Source organism: Bombus impatiens, unplaced genomic scaffold (genome assembly GCF_000188095.3).
Source record: "Bombus impatiens unplaced genomic scaffold, BIMP_2.2 scf_0060, whole genome shotgun sequence".
In the NCBI taxonomy this organism is placed as follows: Eukaryota; Metazoa; Arthropoda; class Insecta; order Hymenoptera; family Apidae; genus Bombus; species Bombus impatiens.
The window spans coordinates 1,181,737-1,208,478 of record NT_176479.1 but is presented as its reverse complement, the minus strand read 5'-3'; the positions used below and the strand labels follow the sequence as shown (position 1 = coordinate 1,208,478).

The 26,742-nt window shown below is 38.6% G+C and overlaps 1 protein-coding gene across 5 annotated transcripts in view; it reads left to right on the top strand.

Moving 5' to 3' along the window:
- The window catches only part of LOC100747038 (nephrin), a 494,062-nt gene that overhangs the window by 310,102 nt on the left and 157,218 nt on the right, over window positions 1-26,742 (top strand). The gene's annotated exons all lie outside the window — the stretch shown is intronic.

Genomic DNA, 26,742 nt, shown 5'->3' with positions numbered 1-26,742 from the left:
AGAACCGTGCAATATTGGGCGATATCTATTGTACCTATAATTTTCCTTCCTGGATAACGACGGCGTTAATTAGCCTTATCGTGTTTTCGTCGATCCTTTATCACTCCACCCTCTACCATCGTCGTGTTTGAATTTCGGATTCTGAGAAAACACAGACCAGCATCATGTTGGTAAATTCACGTTTATCGAGTGAATAAATCCGCTTGCGAATGTTCGGCTATTTGTCGCACACTTTCCATTTTCCATTCGCGTTGTTCCAGTCATTGTTATCACTGAAACCTTGCAAATTTGTCCGATGACGATTCCTTTAGAACGTTTACGCGTTCCTCGATAAATTCTTTGTATGTTGCTGGATGTATCTTCGACTCGAGTACATATATCTAATAACGATCTTTTGCTCATAATCTTTCGATCCAAATTTCATCGAGGAGAAATATTCGTTTCAATGAATTGCTTAGGAAATTTAATGAAATTTGCAAAAATGTTAATGTGAGCCGTACATTTATTTCTATTTGCAATAGAGAGAGGAGGATTAGATCTCATCTGGCTTCTTCCTCATGGATAAATAATAAAAAGCGTCTGAGATTCTACATTTTATTTTCGTAATACCAAATGCTTATAGTCTTGTGAAAATTTTACGAAGTTGTACGAAATACCTTTTTGTAACCATTGTACTTGTTACGTCGGCCGACTCTCTACCTAAGCCAGGCTACACACCGCGGCCAAGATAGCAGCTAGATGTCTTCAGATCCTTACTGCGTACCCTCAATAATCTCAAGTACCCTCCATAAATCTCAGGAATTTTCTAGTTAAGGTCCTTCAGACCGAACAAATATCCTTTCACTGAATTGTTTTTTAAAGTTTATTGTCCACCACGGGTTGACACGGGAAAGGTGCTTCTTCTCGCGTATGAGACCTCCCACTAGCAACTTTGTCTCGAAGGCGGTTAGCATCCTTCCTCACCCAATTAACAACGAAGCCTATTTCCCTCACTCTCCTAGCCAAAATTGTCATCAACAAATCCGATGGTCCCATGCACTAGACACACCCATCCTTAGGTTTCCTCCGCCACAGCATCCTCACCGACCTTCACTGATTTTCCATCTTTCAAACAGTCAACACCTTTTGATCGGGTTTCCACCCTTAGATCAGTCACTTACTTAACTTACACATACGCACCAGCGTAACTATCTTCTTTACAAAGTTGTTGGAATAAACTGTGATTTATAACTTGTTATATTAGTGTCATATTTAATTTAACTACCTCTATTATCCTAACGGAAATAGGGGATCGATCATTTCGTGACGTCGATTATCTAATCGTAAGGGGAATATACGACTCCCGTTGACGTGCTTCCTCGCGATCGCGTCTCTCCGCGAGTGGTTGGAACAGTACCTGTAAACGGAGGTATTTGTGACTATCTGTCTCTCCTTTAGTCGATGGCAACACCAAGTAAATTATGCATGAATGTAGACACGAATAAGTGTAATTTAAGCAAGGGAAAGGTAAAAGAGATAAATGGTAACCGTCGATAGGATGGAACAAGTGAATGGCGCGAGGTTGGTTGCTGTTTGTGGAGGATTTGACGAGGGTGTAGTTGGGTCGACGTGTTTTAAGCACAGTATTAGTCGGGGTCGTGGCAATACCACGGAGGGAGGTAACAAGCACGAGGGTGGGAGTTGGTATGAGAGAGTTAATAAGGTGGTGTTTTGTGGGGTACCTCGAGGATTTGGTTTTAGGGTGTTTTTGGTAGAGATCGTAGTTGTCAGGGTTGGCTGTTTAATCGAATGATCCGCAGTCAGGATATGTGAGATACGTTTTAAATTGGTATTACGTTGATTAATAATAACTAACGTGCGAGTGTTGACGGGTGCTCACGATGTGTCGCGGTTCGTTCATAAACTACGTCATATTGTTTCTTTCCTATTACGTGGCAGCGAGTTAATTAATTTTTGATTAATAGGATGAAGCTGCCGCTACTTACAATTTTATGTTGTACATTATACTCTGTAACGTATTAAGGTTCGCTCTGGCAAGCGGCTAACAAGCTACGCTTTGTAAATTTATAAACTTGCAACAATATAGCAGCATATAGGAATTGTAATTAGGCAAATGGACGATAAATACGCATGAAGGAAATATCTTACGATATTAATATCTTGCGCGGGCAATGTTCGTGTAGGATTGTGGATGGTGTATGTAAGAAACACAAGAAGGCCAGTTACAGGTTACTAAGGGGAAATGCAACAGTTTGGTTTGAAATGCTACAAAATGGAAATCTTCAGGGTTTGCGAGAGAACCTTGCGAATATTTTATTGTTCTTATAGTTCAAACCTTCTATGGTCTCTGTTTTAAAAAAATTTCTTCGAAAATTATTTTTCTCGACTGTTATTATTATCCATCGTTTTATGATACTCTCGCCGTTTAATTAGGATGCCCTTAAAAACTACAATAAATTATTCTAACAGTTACAACAGTTGTCCCGAATTTACGCCTTCTTCCACTAAAAAAAGGTCGTTTCTTTTTCTTTTCTTGCCATTTATATCTGTTTACCATCTCAGCTTCTCGATTTCGAAAGAAATCTGGATTTCGTAAACTGTAGTAGGTAGCGAGTTTGTCCAAGTCGGTTGGTTCTTAGGAGGAACAGGAATTACGGAAGTTTAGCCTAGTTAGGGGATTAGGTTGTTTCTTGAGTAGACAAGTAGAATAGGAGAAGGAAATACAAGATTAAGGTCGCAGCAGAAAGCTGCGCAAAATACACTGTTCAAATTATGTGATCACTGTCTGTAGTTAACCAATTTATCAGAGATAACAGAAACTGTGTAATTGCTGCTGCCTTTCATATACGAGTTGTTTAAACGGTTTATTCGAGCTATTTTTCGTAGAAAGAGAACGGTTTGAAGATTTCGAAAAATACAAAAGAGAGCGGTTTTCGAAGCTTGGACGTGTGATATAGGAAATAATAGTTCTGTATAGTTGGCAGGGCTCGCGTGTGGAGGATACTTCAGATGTCAGCTTAGAAAGCGTGAAACGAAATGAAGCGTGATAGAGAGGAGAAAGGAAGTGGGTTGGTAACAAATTGAGAATGGCAGTTGAGAGGAAACGTCGAATGTAGTGCAAAGAGCGATATAGCGTTCGAGGGTGAAACAAAACATAGAAAATAAAATATTTGATGCCTGTGCTGGTTTTACAGGTTGTTCCAAAAACAAGGTTCCCGAAGTTTTTAAAATAAATACGGTCCTGAAAAACGTATCCGAGTTACTTTCAGGGAATATCTCGCAACGTATATGACAACGAATTTCTATAGATAATTCGTGTTTCTATGCAACTAATATTTTGTTGAATAATACACGCGACGCTTGTAGCGCGGAATCCTTGACGATTATTAGGCAACTTTTTGAAAAATTATTCTAAAGTAATAATTATTTGGCAAAAGCTCGGACCAAGCAATTCTTTTTAGATCTCGTGAAATTCTAAGAACCAGAATGCGTCGTCTGTCGACTAACTGTAGCTCATATGATTCTCAAAAGAAGACACCATGGAACAATGTAGAGAGAAACCCTCGTTCCAAGACGGCGAAAAATATCCAATTCTTAAAACACCCTCTATTTTCGCCAGATAACAACGGCAAACACGACAATGTTCCCCGACTGCATCTCCTGTACACTGTGACAAAAACTCATCCTTCGCACCGAACTCATCGAACGAAAGAATGGCGCGCATTGGCGAGCTCCGCTCAGAGTCGTCTTTTCTTTCTCGTCTCGATTCGTTCATGTAGCTACTCTGTCGGAGAATTCACGCGCCATTCATTCGCCGGCTCATTACGCGGCTCGGGAAGCGACCGCCACGAAGAAAAGAACGCATTGTCTCCTTATTAGGGGATCTACGAAGGGAAAAACGTTGACTGGTCCCCCTGTAAGAGGACTCGGCCACGCAAGGGAAGAAGATAAACGACTGGAAATTAAACATAGACATGATAACCTGGTCGGAGGGAGAAGCGTGGACAGGCCTGGGTCAGAGGTCACGGCTCTTCGTCTCTTTTATTGTCTTCGTGTTTGCGTGGTCAGAGAGAAGGCATGAATACGAGGATACAAATACGAGAGACAATGAGCTCGAAGCCAGACGAACGAACGAAGACAACAGGAGAAACAGTTTAAACGACACGGCAGAAGCCACGTCACTTCCTCTGAAACCCCGAGGCCAGACGTTTTTCATCCTGTTCTTTACGTGACTCACCGACTTGTCCCGGTTCAACGTCGTCTACCTTTTTCCTCCACCTTATCCTCGCCCCCTCTCCCCCACCCACGCTTTTTTCCCCTTCATCCTTCCTCCACTTTGCTATTGCTTCCACGTCGAATTTTCAAATAGGTAACGGGCAAACAGGCGGAAAAGAGAAAAAAGGAGCGAAACAACGAAACGCGCAGACGCCAATGAATTATTCCTTCGCGTTCCACTCTTCTATCTGTCCGAAGGCGATGCGAAATTTATATTGCATATTTGTTCGTTCATTCGACCCGCGTGTTTGTTTGCATGGCCACGAGTAAAAAGGGTGGTATTGAGTTCGCATTTTCAAGTACGTAAGAGGCGGTCGTATCCCCGGGATTAACGTTGATACGCATGTCGAATCCAAGGAATTTGTTCGCCATGGAAGAATAGAAAGGACTTGTTCACTCGATCGAGACTTATGGGAGGCAGTATATTGATATTTGAAAGTATTATTTCGCGAATAATATCGGTATTTTTCGCGAGAGATAGTCGTATGCGATGCTTCGGAAGTTTTGGCATGATTTTTATTTTCATAGATACGCGTTTCGTTGGATAAATATACTTCTTGTCGAAGTATCAATATTCTGCCTGCATTGTAACTTTGTTAAATTCGTCTGTTTCTCCGGTATCGAGAAACTTCTAGTCCGGAACCATTTCTATTTTGTTTAAATATTATTGAACGATTCGTTTCAGGATATGTGAGATTCTAAATGTTTGACCAATCTAGAAGCTTTTTGTTACAAATGTAAACGATCATGAATTTTGCCTTTGGCTATGCGTGGTAAATATACGAAACGTGGCTGATCTTCAAAATTAAAATTTCCTTCCGAAGGTGATCAAATTACTTTGTAGGAGACTTTCCTTCGGTTTCTATTTCTGTTTCCGAATCTGTCTCACAAGAAACCACCCCTTTCCTTCCAGTAATCGATGTTTAATTTGTCCTCTGATGATCGAAAATTATAGAAACTCATGGAAATGTAAAATTATCGAATAATCCAATATCGTGCGAATTTATGTATTCTTATTGGAATAAAAGGAAAGACGAAATAACAACAATAATGTGATTTAATGATTTTCGGTGCAGATTATTTTCTAAAGAAAAATGAGACCAAAAATCAATGTCCACCAGAAGCTCTGTTCAGCAAAGTGTAAAATTTGAAAGGAACCCACTCATGGGTGAATACGCGAACCTCTTTGAAGCTCGACTCGTTTCGATCGAACGGTTCTAAAAGGATAAGCAGACCGGTGGTTTGAGTGCTTTTTGTAAAGGGTGTTGGTTAATTGAGTTAATTGGAAGCAGCCTGTTTGAATAGTCGATCCCTTTTGGGGGTTTAAAAGGAAGGGGCCATATATTTGGCGTGAAACAGTGCTCGTTGTTCGTCGAGTGCATCGTTCATCGATTGTAACAAGTTAATCTTTCATTAGTGCAACATTAGAACATGTATCAAGTCCCCAAACAATTTTTCTGAAACGTTTAACGAACGCTATACTATGTATAATTTTATTATTTCAAGCTTACACAAATATGTGTATACTTTGGCTAACTACTACTCACTTACGACAGGAATATTAAATATACATAGCACACTGTAAAATACTATTTGCAAGGTTTAAAAATTTAAAGAAAAGTGAACGGACTTAATATATTAGAATCGTCATAGATATACCGTATATAGACAAGAGAAATGATTAATAAGAATAGTAATATTCTTTACAGTCTAACATTCCGAACGTGATAATTTCCGAATAATTTTCCTAATAGCTCAAATAAATTTCTTTGCTTCGATCAGATTTTTTTAGGTATCCTAACAGTACTAAACGGTTTGCGCGTATGAACATTTCACGGCAATTCTACGAGAGCCGTGCAAATGTTTGATCGACGAAATTATTAACGTGGATTTATAGATTTAAGAACCGTGTGTTTCACCTCAATCAATACATGAACGATCATAAACATGGATTATTATGATATTTCGCTTATACAGCGGTTTGTTGTACGTATGGCGTGTACGTGTGTGGCTACCGACCATTGTGCAAATTAATACGATCGGTCTATTTAAATACTATAATCTGTATAATGTATCACGTGTAACACGAGTGGATATTAAATGGTACACCGTAAAACGAGTCGACGGCGTCGTTCATGGATACACGCCTATGATTAGGGATAGAGAAAGCGGAGAAGGTTGTAATTTCGAGAATTACTTCGATGTTTTACCAGAGATTATGCTAATAATTCGAATAGCAAAGAAGAAGGGTACACGGATGTTGTCCCGCAAAATTATATGCAATTCTTATAAATAAATATCGTAGTGAGTATGTTGGTTCTTGGGAAATTGATTCTAACATGCAAACTGTAATTTATAGTTTATGTCTGCAAGCAACAAATGTGAGGTAAAGTTTAATGGATTTCTTATTTTTACGAGATTCGTGTGATATCAACTCGAATGCGAGATGTAAATTAAAGATTACGAGGTTTAAAAAACCGGAGAATTTATTCAAAAAGCTTAGAAAACTTTCGTCATGATTGATGCAAAGAAATAACTTTTTGGATAAAAGTCTAATTTTTATATCCTCCGTGGTGGTGCCCGATCGTATCGTTTCCCCCTTAAATGCATTGTATTTGTATAAAAAATAAAATTGTTCGAGTATCGTTAAACTAGAAAGAGAAAATTATTACAATCGACCACAGTTTGAATATCATCGGGATGGAACGATACTTGTGATTTGCTAGGCACTTTAGCCAGACTGAAACAAAGGAGTAGTTAAACAACGGCGATAGAATCGAAGGTAGAGAATGATGGAGAGGGATGTGTGTCGAAGGGTCACGTGTTTCGTAGGGACATCCCCTTGCCATGTGTCGTTTAAGTGTAACGAGTGTTTGTATTGCAAGGGGTTAGGCAAACATAGTTAGGTAACGTTGAATGGAACTTGAAGCACTTACGATAGGGGATATGGTGCACACCATGAATCATAAATGTCTGTGTCCTTTCGAGTCACGTCCTTCTGTAGTATACGTCGGTGAAGAGTAGAACTAACTCGATGGCTCGTGTGTATCGCAAATACGAAAGCACGGTACGCAAACTATCAGCAAATATCAGAGAATATTTTTATTTCTTGGTCGATGCGGAGTTTCGATACAGAAATCAGATAGCTGAACGGTAGCTTTTGCAAGCAGCAGTTTGAGAAGATTTAAATATTCTTTTTAATAATACGATCGTTGGAATGAGAAGTTAACAAGTTTTTAATAAAGTGAAATTAATTTGTGAAGTATTTGCTGTTCGTTTGGAAGATTCTCTTTGAAAGGGTTTAATTATGATCTTACAAAGTTACAAAGTATTCTTTTTTCTTTCTTTTGGGTTGATAAAGTTCTATGGTATTTTATGATTGATATTTGAATATCTTATATTAATATCTCAAGGTTGGAAGAATTTTCAAAATTTTCCAAGTATCCTCGCACACGCAATTTATGATGGATTACATGATTTCAATTTGACGCAATATCACGTCATCCATAATGCATGTATTACGCCGTGAATCGATTCGATGCAGTATAACTTCATCCCTCATTCATCAAATGATCATATTAAACATTTCGTAACACCTCGCGGAATAGCTACGTTCACGGGCAATATTCAGATTAAAACACGTTCCTAAACCTCGTAACTTCTACAGGAAATTTCTAATATTTGTCGTACTCGAATCCCAAAAGAATTTTTTCCCTTGTGAATCAGCAAAACAGGAGCAATATAGTATTCTACTATAAAATAAGATATTACGGAATTAAACACATTCTGAAATTAACTTTGTACGTTTTCATAGGCCGGTGCATGTGGAAAGTACGGTCGCATCTCTTCTCGTAAATGAACGTTGCTTCTTCTCATTGATTCAATTTCCTTCTTCTCCTGATGTTGATCTTTTCTACGAAGATTTTAAGCAATCTAATATATACAAAAGCTTCACAGTAACCTCATAAATCACACGGAATAAAACCTAACGGTGGAAATTAATTTAACACAAAAAGAAACTTGGCAATTACGGGACCGCTTAAGAGGCGACACACCAACCAAGGTACATAAAACTCGGATCGTTTCCTGTCGCCGCGAAATAACAACGTCTGGCTTCTAATTATCGTCGTGGCCTGGCGTCGATAGCTCGCTCTGCTAGATTTTCGCGGCCAGATAAAGGCGTCGCGTTCAGGTGAAAGAAAGGTGAGGATTCGCGGCGTGGGAGAGTCCCACACGGGGCACCGCACCGGAACCATCTTTCGGTGTCTTCCCCCTTCTATTTTTCCCTTCATGTTCCCTACTCTTCGACCCATTGGAACCTTAAGTAGATTCGTGGCCGGAAGTGACGCATCGCCAAGGATTCACGACAGGCGAAGGAATGAAATTTCGGTCAAGTTTGGTGGGGCGCCCTTCTTTAAGGAATTACGAGACCTCGAAACCGCTTCCTCTTTTCTGATAGCGTCGATTCGTGCGTTCAAACGTATCGAGTTGTGCAATGTTACACGAGAACTTTGGTTACGGAATTTTTCTCTCATCCCTCTTGCTTTCGTTCGTCTCTTTCCTGCTTTTCATTTTATGAAATAAAATAGACTGTATGTGGTACGATATTGTTCTTTTAAATAACCTTTAACGTCGTATCAAGCGAAACTATTCGAACATCTGCAGATATCATTTATCACTGTATTATACTGTATGAAACAGTTAAAAATCTCATTATCATTTTTTTATATAAAAAGTATACTTGTTATTTTGTTGAAAGGAGAATACTTGAATATTACTTTTTCGCTATTTAAAAGGTGTTTGAAAGTTTCGTAGTAGGTTAGGAGTTTCTTCCTTTTTTGCTTGGTTTAATTTTTGTATATGTAAGAGCGATTAAATGTTTCAACGGCGAGGAAATTTCTGAGGCATGGGAAGATGCGGAACATCCCCTGTGAGGCGAAGTTATAATTAGGAAAATTAAGAAAAACAGGAGCTCGGGGGATAAATGTAATTAATTTCAGACATCGGAGATGGAGAGTATGTTTTGATATTACCCGCACGGAAAGATTGAGAAATATTTAACAATTACTGTTCAACAATTACTGCTTACAATGCTTTGCACTTTACATACCTAATTTCTTTAATATTTTCATAGCTCTAACGCAACCTGGTACGTTAAACAATTATTAATTAATTAAAAGTTAAATGTATTTGTCCCCGTTAAAACTAGCCTTAAAATGCACGGTATCCTTATTACAAATACACCAAGGATATGCGTCTGTGGCTAATGATTCATAAAAAATATTTTCCTACATTTGAAAGAAAAATTTAGGAGCAAAATAAAGCTGCTGGAAGGATCAATTTTTGCTCTCGTTGAAAAGTTCAGAGTATCCTTAGCATTACGGACAAAGCAAACATTCTCATTCATTTTCCCAAGAAATATAACCTTCGTCTATAAAGATAATTAATTGCTGGTGGGATACTTTCTTCGATATTTCATTCGCTTAAAATCCCAACGTTCTACGTTCTGAAAATCCTTAAAAAAGCTTATCAACGAAGGAGCCGAAAATTCAGCCGCAGGCGATAAACAAACCCAAACATCGACGGTAACAAACACATTTCATCCATTCTGAAACAGTGCAGCCGTGTACCAAGAAAAACCCTGAAAACCTCAATCACTTGAGCGGTATACTTATCGTCGAAATTCCGTACAGTCCACCACGTTGTCCGATGTCGCAATTCCGCGGAACAATGCCACACGCACCGCACACGCCGCTCGGTATTCACACGAACGCTTCATCCCTTCGATGAATCCTCCCTGGCCGTGCAAACTGCCACCCTTCATGGATGGCAAGACCACGCGCGGCCAGAAACAGACAGAAGGAAAGAATGGAAGCGGCGCGACGGCTTGGTCCCACCAAACAATCAGTCGAGACCGCACAGTCACGACGACAGTGGTCGTCGTCCATCCCAAACCGAGTCCACAAAACAAAGCCTGGACGCTGAGAACGCCATTTGCACCGATCGTAATGCAGAAGAAGAATGAGAAATAGGAGGCGTGTACTTTGAGACATTTGTATATTATTGATGTATACTGATGTATCATACACAGGCGCATGAATGTATTCAGGCATTATTAGGGACGTTTATGAATATGGATATGAATTATGAATTATGTGTACTGCAGGGAACATTCGGAAATTTCATTAGTACTGTTGCCAGATTCCACTATCACGGTTATATTGGCAAAACTCGAAGCAAATCTGAAAATGTATAGCGTGATCTCGGTATAAATACGATCAGCGAAGTTCTATGCTTAGAAGTAACACGAAAATCAAACTGAATGAAATAATGACCGAATAAAATAAAATCAAACAGACTAAAGTAATCACTTGCGTGACACAAAACTAATATTCATAGATTATCTACGTCAAAAACTATCGTGTACTATTAAAAGAGTCACGAATTTGGTGTGCCCCAGAATGAAAGTCAGTAGCTGTCTTCGACTATCGTGTGTGGGAGAAATTTCAAAGAATATATCGTTTATTAATCCAGCGCCTCCCCTAACATTCCAGCCGAAAATTAAAGAAACTTTAATATAATCTTTAGATCCACATCGGAATTTTCCTCAGTCATCAGCCCATCGTGGAAGCTCAAGATCTAAAAATCTTTAGATCGTGCTATAAGCTTTTACCAACAACAACGACCTGGCGCGTTCTTTTGTGTCTTCCGGACAGAACAAAAACTGCAGTGGATATGTTGAAGAAGAGGGAGGAATGGGAAGGCGAATTAATGAATTCCGGTCGCACGTGAAAGGATCGCGCGATAAACGCGTCGGGAATAGGCTGGATGAATTTCATTCATGTGCTTGTGGGTGTCGGAGGTCGAGGTCCGGCGTTAAGAGGTTCGTTCCACTCGGCTGGTGGTTAGGTGGAGGGATGTTAGGTGGATCGAAAAGTTCTGTGCACGTGATATATCTTCATCCGTGCTAGGTAGACGTCTGCTTCTTTTACGTATTTTCTTTTTTTTCTTCTTTCGGTCGTTTCTTTCCTACACCCGTTGCATACGTATGTATGGCAGGGACGTGTATGGGGTTGGAGAAGAGAAGGGGTATCTCTAGCAGCGCGCGAGTACTTCAGACTTTTCTCACGCTCCGTCGGTATAAATATTTACAGGCTCGCTGCGAGCATTTCCGGGGAACCACCGGAGACCCTCGTCCCACCTGCGAAACTTGCATGCACCTTATACTGGTTCGTGCGAGGTGTCTTCGGTTTCTTTCGCCTTTTGTTTCGTTTCTTTCGCCTTTTGTTTCGTTTCTTTTAGTGAACTGTACCTGCTTCTTTTTGGAGACGGTTCAACGTCTGGTTGAAACGATCATGTTACCGTCCTTTGATTCTGGAGATGCTGGGTGAAAATGTGTTTTACATATTTGATGGATTTAGGGGAAATTGGCGAGGAATTGTTCATTGTCTGTGACGTTTGCAATGTGTAAGATCTATTTGCGATTAAGAATATAGGAGGGTGAAGTAAACGTTGGTTATATTAGTTAGAATAGTTGTATTTTATGGCTCGGGTGTATTCATTTCAAATATTAATATTTTTTATATTATTTAAGATAATTATTTCAAATATTTATAGATATTGGACAGGCGATGGACATTGCAGGTATTCTGGTATCTTTTAGGGTCGTGCTTGAACTAAGCATGGAACAGGTGTACAACGTTCCTCGCATGAGTCAGTAGGTCGCACTACAGGTTACGATGTATCATTTCAAACTATTTTCTTGGTAAATAGTTAGAAATTCATAATTTATAAATTTATATAATGTAAGTAATATTCGGTTATTGTTTCTTCGTAGAGTAGTAACATCGACGAGCTACAGAACAGACCTGACATTCAATGTCTCGTGTCCCACGTTTTGGGGATCACCTGTCCACGCATACCACTCTCGTGTTGCATGTGACAATATCGATTCAATATTGTAGTGGTTTGAATTGAAACTAAATTTCCCTATGACAACACATCCCTTATTACAAATAAGGTAGAACAGGACATTTTGCAAATGAAGTATAGAATTCTATACCTCAACAATACGTACTTCGATCGTATTATGATGCAATTGATTGCAGCTATGATTTCGTGCACAACCTTAATGTTCTCCAATTTTAATGTTTCCCGATTGCGTAAACAACTCGGGTTGGGCTCGGATTGGACACAGCAACGGACAGAACTCGTCTGTAATGTTTTCTAGCAGCTAATTCGTAACAACTTTGTCGATTTTGTTCCAGATCGGAATCTCAAGACCTGAGAACAAAGTCTCGTTTAACGTCACATCTGTACTGTCCTTAATCACAATGGTACTGATCATATTCCAACATTAAAACGGCCCAAATACGATTTAATTATCAAAAACCACCCTCCGACGAATTTTCAATAATCACACACTTTCAATACACGAACACCAATTAATTCCAAGCGTCATTTAATTTCCATTTGCATTTACATCAGAAAGTCTCGAAGTTCCCATCCATCGATCAGAGGAGTCCACTACAGTTCTCATCATCAAGAAACGCTCTCCATTCCCAAACATACTTCGACCATGAAGTTAAATCTGAAAAGTATCCTGAAACATGTACTTGTTTCAAGGTCACGTGCTGAAGTATGCCAACAGTAAATCTCACTGAGTCTCCATCCCTCTCTCTTCATATTTATCGTTTCGTCGTTCGTATGTTTTCCAGTCATCCGTTGTTTAGACGACGCTCGGCGGCTGGCTTATACGCTCGGTTTCGAGTGTTCGTCCACACGATGTGTAACGTACGATCCTCTCAGAAAGCAGCCTTAAGGGTTGTCTTACCACCGACGCTTCTTCACTCTGTCTAAGCTAGCCCCTGGGGCCCTTAGTCGAGACCAGTCGAGATCCCTGACCTTTACCCTTTCCGTTTGCCACCCCTAGGGTCATCGGGGTGGAGCATCGAGACTAAAGTGGCTCGTTTCTTACGTCTCAACCGAACAACCACCTGCGAGGTCGTCCTTGAGCTCTCTCGCGACCATCGACCACACGTTTTTACGTCGATTTGGCAGATACGATAGGAACGAAGGGTTGCTTTCCAGACATTTTGGGTGTAGTAAATGGGACATTTGGAAGGGTGAAGTTTTTGTTAGCCTCGTGTCTCATCAAGATATTTTCCTTAAACCTTTTTTAAGAAGAGCATAAAGTTATTAAGGATATTGCGGACTAAATAAGCGACCTTCGACTAAAAAGTTAGAATTAAAGAAGTTACTTTCGAGACGCTTTGGACGTGAAATACGCGACGTAGAGGGTTTGCTAATTTTATGCCTTGCAAACATATTTCGTATAATTGTTCCTAGAAGAGAATTAAATAAATACCGGTGATATAAAAATTACCGAGTTGCTTTTCATGAGCACTTTGGAAGATGAGAGTTTGTGTTAATGTTCTGTTTTGTAAAGGTATTTCGTATAAATCTTTTTAGGGGAGAATTAAGTTGTCGAGAGTATTGTAATGGAAAAGTGGGGAGGAGTAGAGGAATCGCGAACAATCACGGTCGAATGATTTACGAGTGCCGTGAAAATTTACCGACAGATTTACTTGCTCGTCAAGTGACTGGCAACCGACGATGCGAATATTTTTTCCCCGTGTCAATTTCGCGACTCGAAAACGCCGCGACGAAGCCAGATATATTACAATCCCAGACGTAAATAACGCATTTTACCGACTGGTCCGTGGTTTTTCGGATAATCGTCAGTTTCCACCGTTAACATCGTGGCTGGCCATCCACCGTCGGAAGGAAAACTAATCTCGAGCATGACAAAAATAGGGAGATCAACAAGCATTTTCAAGCACGAAACTTCAACATTTTTTCAAATGTTCTATAGTCTTGCTGTAATTATACAGCGCTATTAAAATGTTTGAATATTTCAAATTTCGTAGGAAATTAATATTAGTAGAATTTTTGTAAGTAATTTTGTAGGTAAATTAAAATATTGTTGGTATATTGATTTCATTCGTAGATCTTAATTTGACAATAATGACTAGATTAACGTATTGAAATTCAAATTTGTTGAATGTTATGCAAATTTTCAGATTAATGGAACGCTTCGTAGAAGAAGCTCTTTTCTTACAAGCAATACATTAAATGAACATGATGTTAAACACGATTACGCGTAAAACTGGTTGGACAACTTTTCGAGATTAGTGAAGTTGAACGTTCATATATGTACGAATATGACTAAACGTGCAAGTACTTCGAAGATTTTTATGAGAAACGATAAATGTCACTTCGTATTTGACCAGCAGGGATATTCAGGTATAACGCGTTTCTTGGATGGAAATCGAGGCACAGTTTCGCGAGTCGTATTTTTCAAATATTAAACGCGTACGTAACCCGGTATCAGTTATACGCGTGACATTCATTTCTCAAAAAAAAAAAAAAAAGGGGAAAAACAGCTATAGGGACGAAATTGGAAACAAAAAATGCATACTGCACGAGGATAAAACTGATAAAAAATATTTTATGCTTCCGTACGCAACGCATTAATCCTATCTTGTATTTTTATAATATCGTGAGATATTTTTTAAACTCACTATCCCCTGCATTCGTCAATCTTTTTTTTTTTTTTTTTTAATAAAACGAGAAAGAGAAGCGAAAAGGGAACCTACCTTATCGCTAAAACCCGAGTCAAATATCTGCCACACTTGCGGCGCACTAAATTATATTGAATGTATCTTAATCACCTAAATGCAATACTAAATGCGATACTACCAGGGTACAGCATGACCCATCTAATTCGTTCAACGTGTAACAAAAAAAAAAAAAAAAAGACTGCGGCAAAAATGATTTTCTGAGAGATATTGGCATACAGTCTATTGCAGATACGCTCTGTTCCACTGATCGTTTCACCAAGGTTTTTGATGACTATAAATGGTAAACGTGATCTTAAATACGCATTTAAGAAGGAAAAGATTCCATGAAAAATATTATATCATATTTTCACGTTAATGAAGAAATAATATACAGCATTGATAACGGTAACTGATAACAAGAGTTAGCGATATTGGTAATTGATGTAACGCGTTATATGTAATGCAGTTACGTGGTGTATACGTTACACGGCTTTTATTACTGTCAATTAATTAAGCGACAGTAACTAATTTTTGCCGGTAAGTAATCTTGTACGTGTTAAGCGAGACAGTCAATGGGAATGATGAAATGCTAAGTCGATATACCGTTCTTTGCACTGAGACCGATTCAATGTTAATGAAGGAGGAAGGCACCAGATAAACCATATTACAGTTGCAACACGATAACATCAATATCTTTATAGTTAATTAGATTTAAATAAAACGGATAATTAAAAGAGATAATTCGTCGATTCTGTTTGGAAAGAAAATACGAAAAATATCGAGGGAAATCTCTCAGGTCTGCGGATAAATTTGAAGCTTTAATTATTAAACGTTGAGAATTGTTATCCGATTATTTTAATAATCGTTGAAAATTTTAATGTTAGGCATATATTAATATTTTCTAACTATACTTTAAACGTATTTTAATATTTCGATAATCATCGTACGTATCATCTGTCCATTAGTTTTTGAATAGAATAGGATGGTTCGATGAACTGTTGATTGTCTTTGTTCTTTTAAGAACAATATTTGCGACGGTGTTCTTAACAGACTGCGCTAAAATTTCACGAATCTAAGTTATTAAACGCAGGATGAAGATCGTAGGTTGTAGATTGTATCTTGCCCCGAATGAATAAATCATCCCCCGAAATGAAATTCAGAACGGCAATCCGGAAACTTCCAGACGAAATTGCGTTCAGACTTTCCGCCAGTTCCTAATGCTTTAAAAAGTTAACAGCTCCTTTTGTAACTTCTGCCCTTTCCTTAAAGAAATTCTGCGTCTTTTATCCCCTCGAGTTTCACGCTTCTTAACGCCACGAAAACCATCGATTCGAATCATGTCTAAAACCGAAACTTTTCATTTTAAACCTTCTCATCCCTTATACCAGTGATTTTCAACCTAAGCGATCCTTTCTTCGCTCGACACTTAAAGATTATTGGATGATACTTAGGCGATTCGTGTAAGATACGTTATAAAAATTTCAGAAGAGGAAAAAGTTCATTTCCAATGTGCACGTGTGCCAATTTTCAATAAACTTGTCAGGGATCAATCGAATATGTAAATTCTACGTAGGATTTAATAATAAAATTTTATCGAAGAAAAGGATATTATCGCTAATATTTAGAGTTACAGGTACAATAATAAAATTAACAAATTGAATATAGATGAAAAATCGATTCCAACTCGATCGATAGTATCGAATAAATATTAAACAAAGCAAAATTTGTCGAAATATCCCAACAAATGAATCTAATGACAACAAATGAATCTAAAACTGCATAGTTTTAAATTCCTATGTACAAAACATATTACTCTGTTCACGCTACTAAGCTGTGTAAATTTCTGTTTGATGATGTGCGCTGATAAAGAAGTTGAGAACTTCTATTTCATGTTCTTTTCGTGGCTTCGAAGCTCAGGAATAAAACCACGTTATCCATATCGTAAGTTATTGCTGAGTTGAATAAATCGCTCGGCGAAATCTGTAAAATCGGAGCGGAAAAAATGTTTTTTACGTGGATGGGAAGCTTGTGCGAACAGCTTTTGGATACGTTGGTCCACTTGAGCGGCAGTAACGGAATTATGGAGGTGCCGTGAATCATCCTACGTAAAAGGATACGATCGTAGGATGGAAAAGGGTATGACGATGGTTGGCAGTGGAATGGGCAAAGTTTTCTGGCATAGGGAACTCGTTCAATTCGTTGTTTCATCGCGAACTCAACGTGGACCGTCCTCCTCCTCTTCTTCTACTTCTTCTTCTGTTACTTTTCTTTCCTTTTTCTCCTGTTCATGACGCACGTTCCACATTCGATATTCGAATCACGCCTTGGGACTAGAATAACACTTTCCGCAAATAATAGCCCATCTGCCGGGCTCGAAGAAAACTGCTGGTCCGTCAAGAAAAGGGATATTTTACGAGCGGCGAGGCTTCGTCAGGACGCGACATCGTGAATGTCAGTTTCGTTCGCCGCATTTCAATAAGAAGCTTCCCACCGTATAGGAAAATGACCCAGATTCACGAAGATTTCGGTGTTTGACATGCTTGATGAGTTAACCGTAACTCACGATGCATCTCGAATAAGCAGGTTTTTAGCAAATCAAAGGAATTGTTTGATCATTAGTTGTTTATAAAATGGAAAAGTCAAGAATTAGGTTAATGCGACATTACACGTACGATCTCTCTTTCGAGATAATATTTTATATGTTTAGTCTTGATATTTTTACACGTTTTTAGCGAATTTTCTGTTTTAATATTTCACTTGCGAAGAAGAATTACAAGAATTTGGTCGTTACGTCTTCCCTTACAGGAAGAGGTCGTTCTCCTACAAGATCGTATAGTTTGACGAAGTTGGAAGAAGTTGATTGAAATATTTATAGCGTCATGACGAAAACCATCGCTTTTTGAATTATGAAAATTGTTTCGTGTATTTAGCGTATATATCGTACCTTGACAATATCTGTACCAACTTTTGCTTGCTTTTATACAACTTTTATGTAGTGTTTCGTTACTCGCTCTTCAATAGGTTCAGTTTCATAGAAAATTAATAGCTTGCAATATCCCATTCACAAATAACCTGCAATTAATAGGTTTATGTAATTGACCTTTCCACTTTTTGCAAATCAATTGAATGTCTTAAGAAAAAATAAAGCAAGAATATAAAGTACCATCATACATATAAATAAGCCTTGTAAGTGCTACTATTCAATAATTCTAAAATAATTCATTCCACTGTTTCTTTTTAAACGCTATAAGGAAAGGAAATTGCTATTCTCTGTTTCAAAATCTAGGGAACTGATAGGATTGAGGATTCCAAGCTTTCAGTGTACCATGAAATGCAAATGAAATCGTGGAAGAGGTGCAACAGCTTATAATAAACTACGAGCGTCTCGATTCAAGCAGCAATTACTCTGAAAAGAAAGAAGTTGTTCCATTAAGAAGACTCGTTGCGATCGAAAAGGAACGGATATTTCGTGTATTAGGGTTTACCACGATCGAAGCTCTCGAGATGCTCGGGGATTCAACTGGAACCGTTCAGAGAAGCTTAAGAAAAACATTGAAACTTCTCTCGATACTTCTTCCGCCTTCCGTTGTGTAGAAGCTTGCGATGTCAATTCTTAGCTCCGAGCATCGGAACAAAATTGCCAGCGGGTAAATATTCATCGTCGATGCACGACGTTTCCTTGAGATACACGTTCAACGTTTCTTTGTCTTCTTTGATCTGATTCTTGAAATAGAAAATCGCTGAGCAATCCGCGAAATTGTCGTGACAGCGTGGAAATTATGTCAAGGAATCCGGTGAAAAGAGGAAGTTGGATGCTTGGTGAAATGTCACTTGCAATGAAATTGGCAAAATAATAACTGTTCGAATGGAGCTTTAAAAATTCCATGTTGAATCTTACGAGAATATAAAGCGTCTAAAGTGAAATTCTATTAACCGTTCAATTTGTACATGAATTCATATTAGCAAGATATTTTCATCTTACTATTTGCATTACTTATACTAGTCCAATATTCGTTTAAAAATTGAAAAAAGATGAGTTTTTCTGGCCTCTCAAGTGATACTCCATTTCCAAAAGTGTTCATTCGTCCTAAACGAAAATCATCAATTGCTCGGCCTTCTTCAAAGAATGTGTTCTAATTTTTTAATCGCTTACAAAGTATTCGTCGACGTCTTATTTGTAGAAATTACCAACCCTCCTGTTTCACCCTAGAGAGTCCCATTCGTCGTTATCTTAAACGAAAAATCACCCTCTTGCTTCATCCCCCAAAAATCCTGCGACATGACTCGCGTCTCTTTCTCAACTCGCGATTCAGCTTACTCCGCTCGACTCGTACCGAAATGCGAATACGCAACGAAGCATCGTATCGCGTAAAATTCAGCCCAGCTTTTTTGCTAGCGAGAATTCAGATCAGTCGGTACGATCGAAACGTATGGAACGCGTAAAACACAGGCAAGTTCTATGAACAGTTTCGGGCAACGAGCTGGAAAAAGCTAAGGATGGGATAGGAAGAAGGAAAGCAGGCGGAAATCGCGAAGAACGGCTCCTGGACCGGTAGAACTTTTAATTCCGCGCATTATCGCTTTCCGCCGCGCACGGTGTATCTTTCGTTCTTCCCGACCCTTTCCATTTCTTACTCTCGCCCTCTCGGCTTCCCTTCATTTCCCTTTTTGTAAGCGAGAACCGCAGCAAGTTTGCCGGAACGAACGAGTTGCTGAAAACCCGAGGTCGACTCATTGCTTCTCGCCCCCTAGAGAAGGGATTGAAACACGGCTGGGGTTAATCACGACTTCGTAAAGATGCGTTTCACCCTCTCAATCAGACCATCAGCGCCCCTTTTGCATTTCGATTCTCTCTCCTCTTTTCTAGCGTTTTGGCTCCTTCGCTGGTTTCTCCATTTCGTCGGATGCTTCCGCTCCTTCGTTTCGTTTGTTCGTCGTTTTTCATCTCTCTTCGTTCCGTCTCTCTCAACCTCTTTCGTCTCGTTTCTTTTTCGTTTTTCTTTCGTCGCGCCGCTTTCACAATTACCCACCGGGCCTGTTTCTCTTTCAACATTATCTTCTCCTCCGTGTTTCCCTTCTTATTGTCCTCTGTTCTTTTCTCCGCTTCTATTATCTCCACCCCCCTGCAACTTTCCCCTCCGGCCGAAATATTTCCGCTACTCGTCATCGTTATCGTTTCCATCGGGACGATCCGCCGTCTCCTTTCTTTGTTATAGGATGGCTCGCTTTTCCAGCTGTTTGTCTGCCAGGTAGCGTCGTGCTATCGAGAAATTGGCTATGTCTGATTGGCAGAATACGTGTAGGTAGTTTCCGGGGAATTTTCGTAATTCCTTCAATTCGCTTTCGATACGTGAAGGATGAAGGTATTTGTCTTGGATGCTTCGAGAGTCGTGCAGTAAGCGGCGATTTTTAAGGAGGATTTGCGTTTCCAATTAATGTCAGAATTTCCTTTTTTACGATTATTGGAAATATACAGGTATTTTTGTTAAAATTATTATTGGTTTTCACTTGAACAGATCTATTTATTTTAATTAATATCTCGTGAGTTACAGCGATTTATATATTAAATATATAGCTACGTGTCACAGATTAGCATATCAGCGCTACTAGCTTTAGCGTTCATCGCACAGAATTTATCGGTAGAACCATAAAAGCGTGGAAACGTGTTTAAACCCTTCACCTACGATTTAAGTTCAAGAATGCTCGTAATATTTACGTTTGGGGTTAAATACCAGCGATACAATTTTATAGAACTTTCTTTACTTCGTAAGAGCATCTTTGATTCGATATTCGATGTATTATACTCAAAGATGCGTGGTTAATTTGAATGATTCGATCTTTCAAACGTCGAATCGATAGCGCGATCGTTCGAGGCGTAGAATTTTATCTTGCTCCGTTATCTTGTTGCGTGTCTTATAAGAGAGATGTTTTGCAAACGTTCAAGTTGCCGTGAAACAAGATGAAACGGTCGGAATTAACGTCAGAGTGAATTTTCAGCCAGAATTCCCTTCTCTTGGACCAAGTCGTAGGTCTGTTTGGGGATTTTGTTCAGACGATCGAGGGATGTTTCCGCAAAATTGAAACACGTTACACGCACGATCGCCTAATTTTACGTGCCGTTTACATTCTGTGGGGCTTGTATCGACCGATAAAAGCAGATGATCCAAGTCCTTGAATTATATTGGAAAGATATGGTGACCGTAAAAGTAAGCAGAAGAATTACTCTTGCTGAAAATCAGAGATAAGTACAACTTTTCTTCGTGAAAACAGTTTCTTTTGACCACTGTGTTCGCTAAAATTACCGATCCGTGATATTTACTGAAATATATCGTAGCTCGATCGCTTAAATTATAGTTCATTAACATTAATTTAAGTATATGTATGTAACGTTAAAACATGAAATGTTTAAACAATCGCAAAAACGATGCAGCATGAACGGGAAGCATGAAATTCATGAAAATGACAAGTTTGATGATCTTAGTATTACGTATCAACAAAGACAAATCAACTGTTGATTAAACTGGTTTCAGTCTTCTCAGATCTAAATACGACTTATTAGAGATAAAAAAAGAACACGTAAAAAAGCCAAAGGAATTTTTAAATAAAAAGATCATTAGGATTAAGAGACTTGTAAGTTTTAGCATGCGAGATCTCTGTTGACTCAAGTGACGATTGAAATTGTCTTTCTCGGTTATCACGTTAATTTATGATACTTCGGAAGATGTGTAAAGGATTTAAAAAAAATTCTCATGTCAGGAAACATAGATCATCCCGCGAGATAAGATCATGCTCGTAGATTAAGTCATTGACACTTCCTGATTACTAAAACTTATATCGCTTTTCCCCTGTTCTTTCGCAATTTTTTGATTTCATTACGTACATACCGTTCGAATGAAATTCTACTTTTCCGAAGATCTTCAACCATCTTCGTTATTACAACATAGTTGAAAAATGCTTGGCGTTTTATGAAAGTAAAAAAGTTTGCGGAATGCCCTGCCGTTCTTAACTGCTCGAAACATTCGCTCTTAATTATTTCCAGCTACCATCCGGTTAGCTAGGTTTTCTATAGTTCCAGTGCGAAACGAATAGAAAGAAATTTAAACGAATTTTAAACCTTCGAGTAATATTACGATTTTCCAATTTAAATCAGGTTAAACAGTTCTCGAACTGTGATAGCTTTCTATTAAACAGAAGATTCAGTGTTATATAGAAAAATGACGATGATGTTAATTTTTGCATATATTTCAGAATCGAAAATGCGACGTGTCATTCTTTTAACAAATCGACGATATGCATCTATCTGAAAGATGGGCTGAAATACGAAAGCTGAGCTATAAATTGCGAGTTCCGTGTTTATATCATAAATTCTGATTGAAATTATGATGTAAATTTATGACAGCTATTTACGACATTATGCCGAGTGTAATTCTTTGCTAATTATGTCTGCGGTATAAATATTTATTTTCTTCTAGTATATTGTCAAAACATCCGTCATTTTTGCCACAATAAAATGCGCAAGATTTACACGTATTAACAGAGTTTTGAATGGAACTAAATGTTCCGTGATAATCCGCCTGCGAAAATTGACAATTTTTATAGAGCAACCGGCGGTGTTGAAATTTTCAGATTAAGCTACAAATTACGGATTCCAGGGTATTCGAAAATATACACTGTACTTTACATTTGCAAAAAGCTGCAAGATTTATGTCACTCTACTCATACTTTCTCAGCGGTATCGTTCATTTCACAACCATATATACTTATTTCTTGCATAACCAATATTTCGATATTTACAATTTATGTACGCGTAGCTATATATATTTTTGAATCACGATAGAAAATTCCAGATTTTACGTTGTAAATATCGATGGTATACTGCAAAATTTATGTTATATAGTTGACATTTCTTTGCCAGTATCTTGTACAATATGAATATCCATCTTTATTTATCGCATACTTAACGTTCTCCTGCAGACACATACATACATGTCTAAATCCAACTAGAAATTGTAGACTTTGCTACTTTACGAGATATACGTCACTATGTATCTACAGGGTGGTTGGTAACTAGTGGTACAAGCGGAAAGGGGGTGATTCTACGCGAAAAAAGAAGTCGAAAATATAGAATAAGAATTTTTCTCTAATTTTTTTTTTTTTTTTTGATAGTGCTAATAAAATTCGAAAATATGAAAGCAATAAAGCACAGGATATATTTACAAAAAGATACGCATACGTGGTCCTATGCGTCTATAAGTCTGCGTTACACCGATCTACGATCTACAAATCCAACAAATTTCTCGAATCTACCAGATCAACCAACAAATAATCGTTATCGAAGGTTCTATGGAGACGCCTCGCTCATTTTCTAACGATACCCTTGGTACGTTCTGATTCTCATAGAACGAGAACGTACGCCACGTATCGAATGTACACACGCCCAGGCGCGCCACCAAAAAGTTACGTTGCCGAGGTCAGTTGCGGCCTCCACCACACCCTTTCTGCTCCACCTCCTCCGTTTTATTTCGCGTTCGCCCCCGTGATTGCGATTTATGTCGCCGGCACGCGCACGCCCCTGCGTTTGTTTCTCATTGCTCCATTCATTCTCACCCCGGTTGAACCCGAGCCGCATCCGCTCCGATTTTATTGCGTTTCATCGCTCGTTTATTTTAATACCGATTCGTTTCCGAAGAATCGTTGAAACCGGCCGCTTCTTACGCGGCTGGTCTAGCTTTTACGTTCACGAATATTTATTTCATGGGTGTATCCTGTGTTTCTAGATCGATATACCGCGTTGTACGGAGAATCAAATATTTTACTTTGCACTGGCAAATTGGGGGATTGGAAAGGATGACGGGATTAGAATTTCGAAGGGTTCTTCCGTTTTGATTGAAAGTTTTTTTTTTTAATTGAATGTTTCACCTTGTTTGTTACGTGGTGACATAACTAAATTTTGGTATTAGATTTTCCAGTGTGTTCACAATGAATTAACATGCTGTAAATGATTTTTGTTGGAAGTTAATATTTCTAGACGTTTCTAGGGAAAGATTTTTAAAGAGAGTAGACTTTCGTTTTATTGGAGGTTTTCATTTGTGTCTACGTATAGTGAATCACGATGTTGCAAATGTCGTTTACTGGAAAATAATAAATGATTTTTTAAAATAACGTACATGGAATGCGACATTTAAACAAGTCGCATTTTGAGCAGTTAAAATTCGAATTGTTTAAATCTGAATGGAAAATTCCTATTGCATTGATATTTCTTTCCGATTTTGAGTTATATTTACATGAAATGTGTTGCACTAAAGGAGTTTAAAATTTCTTAGAACCGTTTAAAAATCTTTCGCACTCTTTCCCTTGACAGGATCCTTCTTTTCAATCACGAAGTTTCGAAACACGTTTCGCAATTACGTAGAGAACTGGAAGTTGCGTTCCAAAGGCGACGTGGAAACCTTTGAAATACGTGGAAACTCGCTTTCCTATGGGTGAAAAAAATTTCTCCAAAAAAAAGAAAGAAGTCAAGAAAATTCCTTTTCTAACGTTCGCCATCGCTTCAAATGTAATTTCAGCGCGTAAAGACGCGTTTTTAAAAATGTTGTTAGAAAAACTGTCTAACAAAGTATGCAGAAAGCATGATTGTTTAATTAAAGGAAGAACGAGAAAGTTTGCCATCAGAGAATGTAATTGGACAGCAGGATAGCAAGGTACGGTCGAATAACCGCGATACAAGCTTTGAACGATGATTGGTTTTCCCATCGAACATCGAGTGACCGGATGAAAATTTGGTTTTTACAGAGACCCATTTTTCCGGCATTTTTCGCTCGATCGAATCCGCTTTTATGTCAATTTCAGTGGCTGCACTTCGCCAGTTACACCTACCTCTTTTCGTTGTAGTACACCAATGTATACGCGTAACAAAAATCACATACATGGAAAATTAGAAATTTATTTCATGCACTCGTTATCTGTCCTCGAATCGATCTTCTTCAAAGTGTCGAGTAATCGAGTTCGAAAAATATCTCCTGTCCTTCCGCCACGTAAATAATTCTTTCGCTAAAAAATTACGGTCTTTCGTATTTATTCCGATATTCGTGTAGGCATACGTTATTATAGAAGACTTTTATAAAAATTAAATAACAAGACTGTGGAAACTGTATTGTGAAAGTGATGGACGTAAAATCATGTTAAGTGGAATAGGTTTAAAGATCAGACGCGATCGAAGAGCACGCGAGAATGACGCGATAAGTCCGTCTTTATTAATTTTTCGATTTTCACGTCGCTCGAACGAGTAAGCACTGGAAGAACTAAATTTCCCACAAGATTCTTCAAAACGATGATAAAAACAAAAAGAAAGCCAAAGTCCCAATCTCTGAATCGTAAAATGTAAAAATAAAAAAAAAATCGTTTGAATAAATCTTCTAAATTTGTTAAAGCAAAAACTGCACAGCGGTTGGAAATATAAAATATTCCACTGCTAAATTCGGAAACCATAACTAGCTGCATCGACCACGAATCCAAACAGCGATCTGCCTCTACTTTTCCATCCAACCCCATTCCACGAACTACAAACTTCCTACTCCATCGATATTAAAACGCAAGAACGCATCGGAAGCAGGAATTTACGTTTCCGCGAGTTGTCGTTCCCTTGCTTGGTAAAAATTAAAATCCAATTTTCCCGGTCGCCAGGTGTTCCCAGCGAATTTTCGACTCCTCGTGGCTGCAAAAATAGAGGAACTTGCCTTTTCCCTGCGACTCACTGCATCGATTCGATGATCGTTCGCCAAGCCATCCATTCGCGCTATCACATTCCATGCAATCCAGTCCGTGCAAACTTTCCCAGAATTTTCCTCTCCGCTCTCGTACGGAGGCACTCGTGCAGACACACGAGCGCGGATTTGCGTACGCGTAAGTGGTTGTACACAAGACGAAAAAAGGTCGTCGTTTTCCTCGAAGGTTTCGCCGTATACGGTGAAACTAATTTACCCTCGGACAGAGAGAGAGAGAGTTTTGCGTGCTCGTGAGAGTTCTGGATTTCATCGTGCCTCGTAAATCGACAGGCAACGCTTGTCGTTCGAGCACAGCCGCTTTCGAGGACTCGAGAGTAAATGTGGTGACGCGGAATATTCTCGTCTTCCTCTGTTTTTTTTTCCTTCTCTCTTTTTAACGCTTTCTTAATTTCGAAGCAGAGCAATCAAGCGATCGATAAGTTTCGGGGGAATTTCCATTTTTGCGAAGTTTAGTAGATTCGTATTTGTGGTAGTTGTCAGTTGATACGTTTGTGAGAAATTTCAATGTAGAAATCGAACTCGGATTGAAAAACTGAGGGAATACGATTTTGTTTTTTAAGATGCACGCAAATCTTGTTGAAAGGTTTTTTTTTTTTTAAAGGATTGAAGAATAAAATTGTGGAAATTGTAGAGGATTTGGGTGAAAGAATCGTGCCATATGTTAAATAGAATTGGTTTGGAAACACAAATATACGTTTAACCAAAACAAGCTTCGTGAGCAAGCATCGATAATGAGATTTTATTTGATTGTTATTTGACTGATAAAATCTGCTTGAAAACAATTTGGCTTTCGGCCAGGGCGTCGCGTGACATTGTATCGTTCGTCTATTTATGCAAAGAAAATAGCACAGTAGCCGACCGCTATATGAAAAAATGCGACACGTTTAAAATCCTCGAATCGGAAAGTGTGAAACGATTCGATGCGCGTATTGTTGATTGAAAATTGGAGCAATAAATTTCATTAGCTGCCGCAGTTGTTTATTCGCCCGTTAACTGGAACGTTTCTCAATTAGAAACGTTTCCATCTAAATGTAACTAAAAAAAAAAAAAAAAAAAAAAGC